This window comes from Vulpes lagopus, chromosome 5 (assembly GCF_018345385.1).
Source record: "Vulpes lagopus strain Blue_001 chromosome 5, ASM1834538v1, whole genome shotgun sequence".
Classification (NCBI taxonomy): domain Eukaryota; kingdom Metazoa; phylum Chordata; class Mammalia; order Carnivora; family Canidae; genus Vulpes; species Vulpes lagopus.
The window spans coordinates 23,233,466-23,245,781 of record NC_054828.1 but is presented as its reverse complement, the minus strand read 5'-3'; positions in this window follow the sequence as shown (position 1 = coordinate 23,245,781).

Below are 12,316 nucleotides of genomic sequence, written 5' to 3'. Positions count from 1 at the left end.
CTGTTATTCTTATTCTCATGTTATTTTTAAATAGGTAATGAATAATCATTTTAATAAAATACCAATTGCTTTGCCTTTCTACTGGAAGATCTACTCTAAGTTACATTATAATACTTTTTGAAAATAGTGTTTTATTTTTTTAGATTTATTTATTTAGTTTGGAGAAAGGGGCACACAAGGTGAGGAGAGACAGAGGAAGAGAGAGAAGGAATTCTTAAGCAGACTCCCCACTGAGCGTGGAGCCTGATGGAGGGCTTGATCCCAGAACCCTGAGATCATGACCTGCGCTGAGACCCAGAGTCTGACACTCAACCAACTGAGCCACCCAGGCTCCCCTGAATATGCTGTTTTATACTAATTCATATCACTGAATCAAGTTTCTCAATAAGATTATTAGAATAAATTTACATAGTAATATTTATGAGTAAGTATTTTAAAAATATGTATTCATTTATTTCACAGTTAACTTTATGACTTGCTGGAAATAATAGCCATTCTTTCAAGAGTGGCACACATTCTTTCAATGGCTGGTACACATTATGTTTTGTTGGTATGGTATATTTAAAACCAAAATTTTTTTAAGATTTTATTCATTTATTCATGAGAAACACAGAGACAGAGACAGAGACATAGGCAGAGAGAGAAACGGGCTCCTTGCAGGGAGCCTGATGCAGGACTCAATCCCAGGACTCCAGGATCACACCCTGAGCCAAAGGCAGATGCTCAACTGCTGAGCCACCCAGGCATCCCTTAAACCAAATTCTTATCTTACTCTTAGATGTAAGTAAAATCCACTTTTTTAATTTGAAGGAAACCAATACTACTTGATTTTCCCACTAGCTGGTTCTTTCAATGTCCTTAGTGCTAACGTTTTGTCTTTTGAATGAATTTCTATAATTATTTGCTGGAAAGATTTTTTGTTGCTGTTTTTTTTTTTTTTTCCTGAGAGAGATGCCATACAGCCTTAAATGATGAAATGTACTAAAATATACAAGAGACTTGGAGATGTAATGGGAGAGGTTGAGAGGAATTCCATACAGGGTGATCTTCACATACGAATAACAAACTCTTTTAAAATGTACTTCTTTTTCTCAGTCCTATAGTCAACAGTCTATATGCATATTTTCAAACTTTTTGTGCTAACAAAGATGATGAAACCAAAACATTTTAACTGGTTTTAGCATTAGAAACTTGAATGCATTCATAAGAATCTTCACAAAGGAAAGAAAATGAGTAAGTCAGGATCTCCCAAAGTATTATCAAATCCATATATGTATGTAAACAGTAATAATGTTGAGTATATGCTATATTGTAAGCACAATATGCTGAGTACAATAAACACTTAACAAAGAGAAACTTCAAGACTCTTGTGATAAAAGTAAAATAACATAAATAAGTGTAAGCATTAATAGTCAATGGCCTGATATTAATTATATAAGTTTTATGGCATTTCATGTAGAAATTTTGACCTTTACAGAATATCCTATAATTAAGGCAATATGATGTGCAGGATTTTGAGGTAAGTTTTACAACAGAAGAACAACTTATACAAAAGTATCATTAAGGTAGCCTATATTAATATTCCAGAAACGTTGAGCACCATTACAAAACATTCCAGGAGAGTTCCAGTGTCCGTGTTGTCAGGTTTTATGAATAGTAAATTGCCTTCACGTCCTTTCTCACTTCCAGTACCAGTAGCCATAATTCATAAGCAAACACATACAGTTGTCCAACCTTGAAGTAAAAGAACAATTTTTGTGTTTACTGCTGAAAAGATGGCAAATGGTTTGGCTAGTGACTCAGCAGAGGTACTAATGACTATTTGTGAGTAGTCTGAGAATGGGGCACATACTTCACTGAATATTGCTAAGTGGGATAGAGAGGTGAGATTCTTACAAACAAACCTGTCTGCGCTTCGAGAGAAGGTGGAAGGTAACTGAGAAGGCTGGCCTGTAAATCACTGACCTGTTGTGACCAGTATCGAATGGAACATTTTCTACAATTATATTCACTGTTTTCCAATTGAATTTTTTAAAAAATTAAGATTTATTTACTTATTTTATAAAGAGTAAGTGAGCGGTGAGGGGGGCAGAGGGAGAGAGAGAGAATTTCAAGCAGACTCCGTACTGAGCACAGAGCTGGATGCGGGGCTTGATCTCACAACTCTGAGATCATGACCTGAGCTGGAATCAAAAATCAGATGCTTAACACACGGAGCCACCCAGGCGTCTCTCAATATTTCTGAGAACTAGAACTTCACAACTTAATATGATGATCGTGACATTTTGCTTCTCAGTTGTATTTAAGGAGCATCTGATCAATAGCTATTTGGGGGAAACTTGTATTCTGTGGGCTCTCTCTTTCTCACACACACACACATACACATGCATATGCAAACACACTCTTCCTCTCTCTCCATCCGACTCCCAGCCATAAAGCATCTGCATCTGTTACTTTCTAGAAACATTTTGCATATTCCAGTCATTTTTGCTAGGCTTTTGTGTTTCTTAGTTGCCACAATTTCCCCCTTCTTCCAGCCACAACCTCAGGCACTTCCTACTAGGGAATGACACCAAACAACATGTCAAGAGCCTTTCAAAATTGCTGCCAGACTTTAGTGACATTCTTACAGCATATGGAGTACTGATGTGCTGAAAATATGGCAGAAAGCTACCTGATGCTTACCGTGTCAGGAAGTTCCAGTCTGGCAGAGGGTTCTGGTTCAGATTTGCAACATAAACAGGACTTTAACTGTTTTTTAACAAAGCGTCTAAGTAAAAGTTACCACAAGTGTCCTTTTCAATCAGTTCTTCATTCCAGCTCCCACCGTCCAAGCTCTGCCAATAGAAAAGGAAAAATTCAGAGAAAATAAATATTAAAATTATCCCTAAGCGATCTTGGCTAATAGAATAATTTAGTTATAATTTAAATGTGCTGTCTGTTATCTTAGATCCAGACAACATCATGGGAAAACTACATGCTCTTTCACGTGAAGCAAGTGTCTCATAAAACACGACACTCATAATTGCAAGAGAAAAAAAATATGAGTTAGGAAACTCAGTAAATACCCATTCAGAAAAACATGTAGTAAAATAATTATTTGCTTAGCTGGGATATACCTTTGAACTCCTTATTGAATTAGTTATTTCTTCAACAATATACATCATATATGCATGAATATATATATATGAATTCACATCCATACTATGTGTGTATACAGTACCTTAATGCTTTTTATTATTTTATTTGAAAATTACAATCATATTAATAACATTTAGAATAACATCATATACAACAGTTTCAGGCAGATGTGCTCCTGTATGATTTCCAGGTGGAGATAAGTTTTCCCATTGATTCTATATTTCTGAAATTGAAATATAATCTCTTATGACAAAAAACATAAAGATTGAAATGAAAAATATTAGAGAATGACATGGGTCTAGATCTTGTCCTTAGAATTCAGTTTCATTATAGATTTAAATCAATAACCTTTCAAAAAGGTCTTGCTATATTAATATAGCCATTTAAATAATACCCCAGGCAGTCTTTTTGTTTGTAATATAGTTTTGGACATAAAAAGCAGGTCATTTTAATAAACACTGAGACTTCGAACAGTTTCCTAAAGTTCATAAAGCTTTGGCTTTCATAAAATGCATAATAACAAGATTTATTTCATAAATATTTCTTATGAACTAAATAAGATAATGCATATGCATTTAATAGGACAATGCTGATGTGCTCAAAAATATGTCATCATTTTACTTAAACTCTTTGCTACTTTTTATTGATACAATATTATCTGAAACAGATTTTTGAGTGGTTGTTAACATTTCACTATTTCTATGGCAAACAATGATTAGATGGATTATTAGAATGTTAACTTCTCTCTCATTCATGTGGGATTATCCTCAAATCTTATTTAAAATTCTCCTATGGCATTTCTGAAGTTGGTCTCTGCCAGTCTCTCCCCTCATTCCCAAACCTTAATTAGCCAAATTCACCTTACCTTGAACATCCTGGTCAAATCTGCAGTTGGCCTCATCAAACTTTTGAATCTATTTTTCATTAATTTTTAATATAACCCTTTCCCTCCAGAGGTCTACTTTGGAATAGTGACATCCTAGAATGAAGAGTAAAAGTAGTTATTTCGAACCTTCAAGAAAAAAATAGTTCCCACCATGTATAAATTGCTCTAGCACAGAAAGAAATAAAAATTTTAACAACACCATTTATAAAATTACTGTTTAACCATGATACCAAAAATTGACCAGAAAAAAACAATCTGAAAAACCTTGAAAACACACTGTCCTGATAAAACACATTTTAACTAAAATATTAGTAATAAAATAAAATATGTAAAAAGATTAATGCTTCATTGCAAATATAATTTACTTAGGAAACAGATTAAGCTTGTTTATTACATAAGCCAAAAATAATGAAATTCATAGTTACTTCAATGGTGTAAGAATCTGCCCCAAATGTTTAAAATTAAAATAAAATAGTGTAAATATCACCTATACCTATACTGGCACTAGAAGGACCTGTTCTTGACATGAAAGGTACCTAATCCCAAGATAACACATTGTATATACTCAGTGGAGAGGGAAAGACGAAGAGACAGAGAGAGAGAGAGAAAGAGAGAGAGAGATGAGAAATTAAATTATGAATAAAGGATGGATGCCTGTTTTCTATTGAGACAATTGCAATATGATATATGAATGAATGAGGAATATAACCATTGTAAAGAAGGAAACTTTTCACTATTTACAGACATCTTCTTTATCCATTTGAAAAACTCAGGAGAATCAACAGCAAAAAAACACACAAAATTATATTAACAAAAAAGTTCAATAAGAAGACTGACCACTAAAAAATAAATGAAAAGTCAATAGATTTTCTAAAATGAATTGGTGTTTGCCATGGAAGAAAATTCCATTCAAACCTATTACTAAATATAGATGATCCTGGAATCAAAACAAATAGGAATTATTTGTATAAAAATCCTACAACTATTTGCTGAGGTATATAAAATATAATGATGAGCGACATAAGACCATTCATTCACAAGAAGAGTGGAGGAAGGATGACGGAGAGCTACCAATTTGTTTCAAATTAATGAATCACTCTGCTACTTGACATAGAAAGAGAAAGACCAGGGTAGGAAGACCCAGGTTCTTCCCTTCCAATCAATCTCTTATCCGTATCCCCCATTGGCCAAACTGGCCAAACATAACCAGAAATAACAGGCAAGTGTACATGCAGCCATCCCCTTCAAGTGGAAAGGAGACAAGACCTGGGAGCAAACACATGCACATTCATTTTATCACTCACCCTTTGCTATTTTTATGCTGTAGTTTTGTGACTTTACCCTTTGCTATTCTTCTACTCTGACTAGATTTCAATCCCATCAAAACAAGTTTATGTTTTTCTCTTAACATGATTCAACTGTAAATAAAACAAATATGCTCTGAAACCTTACAAAAAGGGGATCCACATGCTATTATTCACAATACACACTTCTGGGGGTGCTAATTCCTCTTCAGCCAAGATCCCACTTGAACATGCTGTGATCTAAAAACAGATTATTAAATTAAACACTACCGACATTATTCTTATAAAACAGTTCAGTAAAAGGGAAGTATTGGTTAATATCTACAAAAAAAAACCACACAAAATTATGAGCTCTTGTTTTCCTTCCTAGAACTATGAATTAGCCTGAAGTTTTCTCTGTAAAATTCCTTTTCCTACCGTCACATTTCCCTTTCTTTAGCCAGTGCACACAGATTCTAGAATCTCAAGTGAATGTGCTCCCGTAGATAAATTTGATATGATCCAACTTTATGTTCCATATCCTTGGCTTTATACCCTTAAACGAAATTCCACACAAACTTCTTAGATATGTAACATAAATTGTCACAGTGTTGTAATTATTTTGCACTTGTATTCCTGTGCCCGTTGGTCTCTGATTCCGGTTATAGGTCTGAAATGAAAAAGAGACAGTGAATATGAAGCCTGAGGGCAGACAATAGGACTTTTCTTGCAAACAGCTGTTTGAGGTGGGGTCATGTGAGGTCTTCACCTCCAGAAGAAGAAAATCACATCTGACAGCCGCTTTTGCTGGAAAGGCAGGCTCAGGGTAATTTGGAGGTACAAAATTCCCAGAATTTTCTGAGTCCACTCAAGTGATCACATCCATATCTTTCTCACTCCTCCCAAATCCAGATCCCAAGCTCTGCACAGAAGACATGGTGAGGCTTTGCCTGCAACTTGGTTTGTGATTCTGCTACAAGGACTATCCACATACGGGGCTTGAGTTTTTTCACTATTTCTGTACTACAATTAAAAAAAGTAAGACAATTTTAAGCATTACCAAAATTAATTACCAAAATGACAGTTTGGCGAGGTCTACTGTTCTAAGAAAAGAACTAATTCTCCAGTTTGTAAATTTAATGTCACAATGGTGAACCTTCTAAATATTTTTAAAATATTCATAGAATTTCTTAATGCCGACCCTTTTTTCATTGCGTTTGCTCTGGGCGCCTTCTCTTTACCCAGATTAGCCCTTGCCAGCTGTTGAATAATGTTAGTAGTGTTTTCAAAGTCTTTTTTTTTTTTTCAGTCCTTTGGAAGGTAGTCTCTATTTCATTAGTGGCCACTCTATATTATTTATTTCTGTCTTTTTAGTTGCTTTAAGTTGTGGTCTACATTCTGACTTCTTGAAACAAATAAGATTATTGATTTTCAACTTCATTCTTTTCTAACCTATGCATTCAAAATGACTCTATGCATTATTATAGCATCATACAGAATTGATATAGCATGTGTTTATCACAGTGTAGATCCTAATTTCTATTTTCATTTTTATTTCTTATTTAATCAATGAATATTACCTAATTTTTAAAACTTTGAGATTTTTCTTAATAGCTGTTCATCACTGAGATGTATTTTAGTTATATCATGTCAAAGAACATAGGTCATATAGTTTCTGTCCTCTGGCATTTGTTGTTTAATGGGGCTAGCATAGGGTCAATTTTGGTAAAAAACTCCATGGATGTTGGCACATACTGTGTAATTCTTTTGATTTGGTGTTTTACGTATTACCAATTAGGTCATACTTGTCAAAAACACTGTTCAAATCTACACTTGCCAATTTTTTTGTCTGATTTTCCGTCCTATTACTGGGAAAGGGTTGCTAAAATAATCCACTATATGGTCTTTGTACTTCTTTTTGTTTTGGAAATTATCACTTTATATACTTTGATGGCATATGCTTAATTATACATAACTTTAGAGTAAGTTCATCTTGTGTATTGAAACTTTAATCATCATCAAGCATCCCACTTTATACTTTACAATTATCTTGCCTTAAATTATATTTGTTTGAAATCAGGATATCTACCTAAGCTCTCTCTCTTTCTCTCCTCTCTGAATGAATCATTAATTTATCTTTATGTGAAACTGGTTTATTTACCCTCACCTCTGAATATTGTTGCCGGATATATATTTCATCTCTTATCAGTTTTGGAAAATTCTTAACCATTATATTTTCTTAAACAGCTTCAGTCCCGTTCTTGTTCTTTTGAGACTATAATTACATTTCCCACATGTTAAGCCCCTTTCTGTGTTGTTGGCCATTTTTCTTCTGGTGTGATTTTGTCTGAATTTTTATTTTATCTATCCTTCCAATTCATCATTTGTACTTTATCATTATTTAGAGCTCTACTAAATTGTATTTAATCAGTCATTAAATCATCTGAGTTCCTGGTTCCAGCTTATTGTATGTGTATTTATTTTCTACTGCTATACATACTTAGCACCTTAAAACAACACATATTTATTATCTCATGGTTCTGTGGCTAAACCTCCTGATGGATGGTTTTGATTGGATTCTCTATGTAGGGTGTTATGGGATCAAAATCAAGGTGTGGGTCATATGGGGCCCTTATCTCTGGAGAAGGATCTGATTCCAAATTCTTTCAGATTTTTGGTCATTTTCAACTCCTTGCTGGCAAAAGACAGAGGTCCCTATTTCATTTCAGCCATCAGATGAAGGCTTTCAGCTCCTAAATCATACGGATTTTTGACAAATGACCCCTTCCAACCTCAGAGCCAGGAATAGCAAGTTGACTCGTCCCCATAATTTGAATCTCTGACTTCCTTTTCTGCCACTTACCAGAGAAACTTTTGCTTTTAAACTGCCCATGTGATTAGGCTAGTCTCACTTGGCTAACCTCCTTAGTTTAAGATCAACTAGTAATATTCTTAATTGCATCTGTGAAGTCCCTTTAGCCATACGTCCTAATGTACAGGAATAATGCAAGAGGCCATCTAGAAATCTGCCTTCCATAGGATACTTCAGTTATAGAATCTCCATTTGAGTTTTTCAACTTTTTTTTAAAGATTTTTATTTACTTATTCATTAGAGACACAGACAGAGGCAAACACAGGCAGAGGGAGAAGCAGGCTCTATGCAGAAAACCCATTGTGGGATTCGATCTCAGGAGTTTGGGATCATGCCCCAGGCCAAAGGCAGACACTCAATCACTGAGCCACCCAGCTGTTCCTGAGTTTTTCAACTTTTGATAAAATTCTTCAAGTCTTTCAAAATTTCTTAAACATGTTAATTAGTCATAGTGAAAGAATGAGGATTATTACTCCAAACTACGGACAGTCTTGCGCATGTTTCTGTTATATTTTTTAATTTTTGGTCATTTGTTTTCTTTCCTTTTCTTTTTAAAAATTTTAAATATGAAAAAAAAATTTAAATATGTATTTATATATATGTATGTATATATTATGTATACATTATATATATTATATATATTATTGAGTGACTAGAATTGTGTGTAAAAATTGTAGATTTAGTTTTGTGCAAGCTTTTGTGGACATGTTTTCATTTATCTTGAGTGAGTATCGTGAGTATCTAGGAGTGGAAGTACTTGAGCCATAAGGTAAGTGTATACTTAACATTACAGTCAGTTGCTAATTTTCAAGTGGTTCTATTGTTTTACTTTTCCTGCAACAGTTAGAGTCATAGTTAGTCTGTATCTCTGCCAACACTTGTTTTTGTCAGTATTTTAAATTCTAGTCATTCCAATGAGTGTGTAATGATATCTCATTATGCTTTGGCTTACACTTAAGAATAAAGATGTGAAGCACATTTTCCCATGTGCATTGGTGGTTTGTATACATCCTCTGCAGTAATATATGTGAAAATCATTGCTATATTTATTTTTTTAATATTTTATTTATTTATTTATTTGAGAATGAGAGAGAGCGCACAAGTGATGGGGGAAGAACAGAAGGAGAAGCAGACTCCCTGTTGAGCAGGGAGCCCCATGTAGGGCTCAATCCCAGGACTCTAGGATCATGACCTGAGCCAAAGGCAGCACTTAAAGGACTGAGCCACACAGGTGCCCCTTTATCCAGTTATTGAATTGAAAGGGTTCCTTATACATTCCATCTGTGTTTTTTTTTCCAGATATGTGTATGTCATGTGAAGTATGTGAGTATTTTCTCCCAGTGAATGTCCTTGTTTTTCATTTTAATAATGTATTTTAAAAAGTGATTTTAAAAATCTTGATAAAGTATAACCATGTTTTTCCTTATGCCTTTTTGTTCCCTATCTTAGAAATTACTGCCTACTCAAAGTCTGCACAGATAGTATCTCATGCTTTCTTTTAGAAGTTTTTCTAGTTTTACGCTTTCCATTCCATTTGGGATTACAAACCAATCCAAGTTCGTTTTTGGCACAGTTTGTGGTAATAGTTGGAGTTCAGTTCTTCTAGGTAGCATTGGGCTGTCCAGAGCCATTGGTTGAAAAGACAATCCTTTTCCTTCATTGAATTATGTTGGCATTGCTATCGTAAATGACTATACATATGGTTCTATTTTTAGACTCAATTTCATTCTTTGATATATAAGTTTATCCTTACACCAATACCACTCACCATTGATCACTTGAACTTTGTAGTTGATCCTGATTAAGTAATGTCAATCTTCTAATTTTGGCTATTCTAGATTCCCTGCATTCCTACATAAATTGCAGAATCACGGGCACCTGGGTGGCTCAGTCTGTTAAGCGTCTGCCTTCAGCCCCACGTCATGACCCCAGGGTCCTGGGATCAAGCTTTTCCCTCTCCCTCTGCTTGCCACTCCCCACTCTCATGCTTGCTCTCTCTCTCTCTCTCTCTGTCAAATAACTAAATAAAATCTTTGAAAAATAAGTTGCAGAATCAGCTTGTGAATCTTTACCAAAAGAAAGAAAATAAAAGCCATGAAGTATTTTCATTGAAATTGTATTGAATCTATGGATACATTTTGGAAAGATGGTCATTTGATAATGTTGATTCTTCCAATCAACAAATTTTATCTCTCCATTACTTAAGTCTTTCCTAATTCTTTCTCTTTAGTGTTTTATAAGTTTCACTATACAATTGTGTATTTGTTTGTGGCAATGTGTCTGATAGTCCTTCCTTGAAAACTTGCACTAAAATAGCATGCTATTCACTATCTAATTATCCTTTTTTATTTTTCTTCATAGCAGTTATGTTATCTATCATTCCATCATATATCAAATTGTTCATTTTTACTGATCTCTTCACCCCAGGAGAACAAGCTCCATGAGGGTAGATCAAGTATTTCTCTCGTTACTGATCTATTGCCAGTGCTTATTAGGAAAGTTCATGGTTCATACTTGACATTGAACAGACATACATAAAAAAATGAAAGAGGATTTTTACTCTCACTACACTAAAGTCTGCTACCAGGAAAACTGCCTTATGTCACCTCTTGTATCTAGGACCTAGATTTTTCTTTCACACTTAATCTTGGACATCTCATATCTGCCTTAGGCCCATGTATCTCTGTGATCCATCATTCCCTCCACCCTAATGGGCCTGTCTTTGACAAATATTTTCAGAAAGTGAGGCTTTCCAGGGAGGGTCATTCTAAATCATTCTCTTAAATGTTGATTCTATTTTCTTTATCACTGAAGAGCAGGAGAAAATAGGGTTTGATTTCTATTATTAAGATTATTTCGGATTATTCTACATATCCACTTTTGTTTTCTACAGGAGTGAATTGGAACTCTTGACTTTTTAGTCTGTGTCAAAGATATGTTCTCTTTCATGCTTTAATGATGAGTTCTTCAAGGGCACCTGGTGGCTCAGTCAGTTAAACACTGCCTTCGGCTCAAGTCATAATCCTGGGGTCCTGGGATCGAGCCCTGCATCAGACTCCCTGCTCATTGAGGAGTCTGCTTCTCTCTCTGCCCCTACCTCTGCTCATGCTCTCTCTCCCTCACTCTCTCTCAAATAAATAAATAAAATATTTTTAAAAATAAAGTACTTAACTCATTAGTTTGTTACATTGGGCCTAACTTAATAGATTAGTTTTATGTATGTTTAAGTGACACACACACACACACACACACACGCAAAAACTCACGCACACACACTCTACTTTGAGCAGTGTCTACTATAAGTCTCCAGGACTTTCAGTTAAGTACCATAACTTTCAAATGGCTATATCTTCAATGAGGTATAAGAAATAAAAGCATGTAACACTTTAATTCAAAAGTATGTGCTACTTACTCTGATCATAATGATAAATAAAGGATAGCTGTTTACAAAAAGTTACTTATTAAATAAAATGAATAAAAATCCACTTAAAGATAAGTCAATTTAAGCATTCATTCTTTTTTAACTTCTAATATATGAACATTGTAAAAGTGGGAATATAAGTGATGGTGAATATGAATTTTCCTTTAATTTCCTTTCTATATCATTAATTCTGAATTTGCCAGAGACAAAAATCTATCCTGAAAATGATTTCCTTAGAATCTTTGGTATATAAACTTTGTTTATCAACTTTAATAATAGTTTTTCAAGCCACAAAACTATCTCAGAATTAACCTGCACCTGTGTTTCTAACCAGCTTCCTACTACTCAAAAAGAAAGTGAAAATACAACACAAATCACAAGCATTTTATTTTTATAAAAAACAAAAGTGCAGTGGACCAGAGAATAAAATATAGAATCCAGTCATATAACGAAGAGGTGACTCAATGCAAGGATTCATTTTATGTGTGCATACTTTAGAGTTACACAGAAAAGATTTAGAATAGATGTTAAAGGATATTCCGTTACCTTTACCTCAGTGATATAAGCCATGCATTTGTAAAACTGATAATAATATAGAGACAGCATAATATAAAGTACTAAGAAAACATGTCTAGCCTCTGTTACTGTCTTCTTGAACTGAATTTCCTTTCTTTTGTAGAAATTGAGCTGAAATAGATGGTTTTCAAATATTT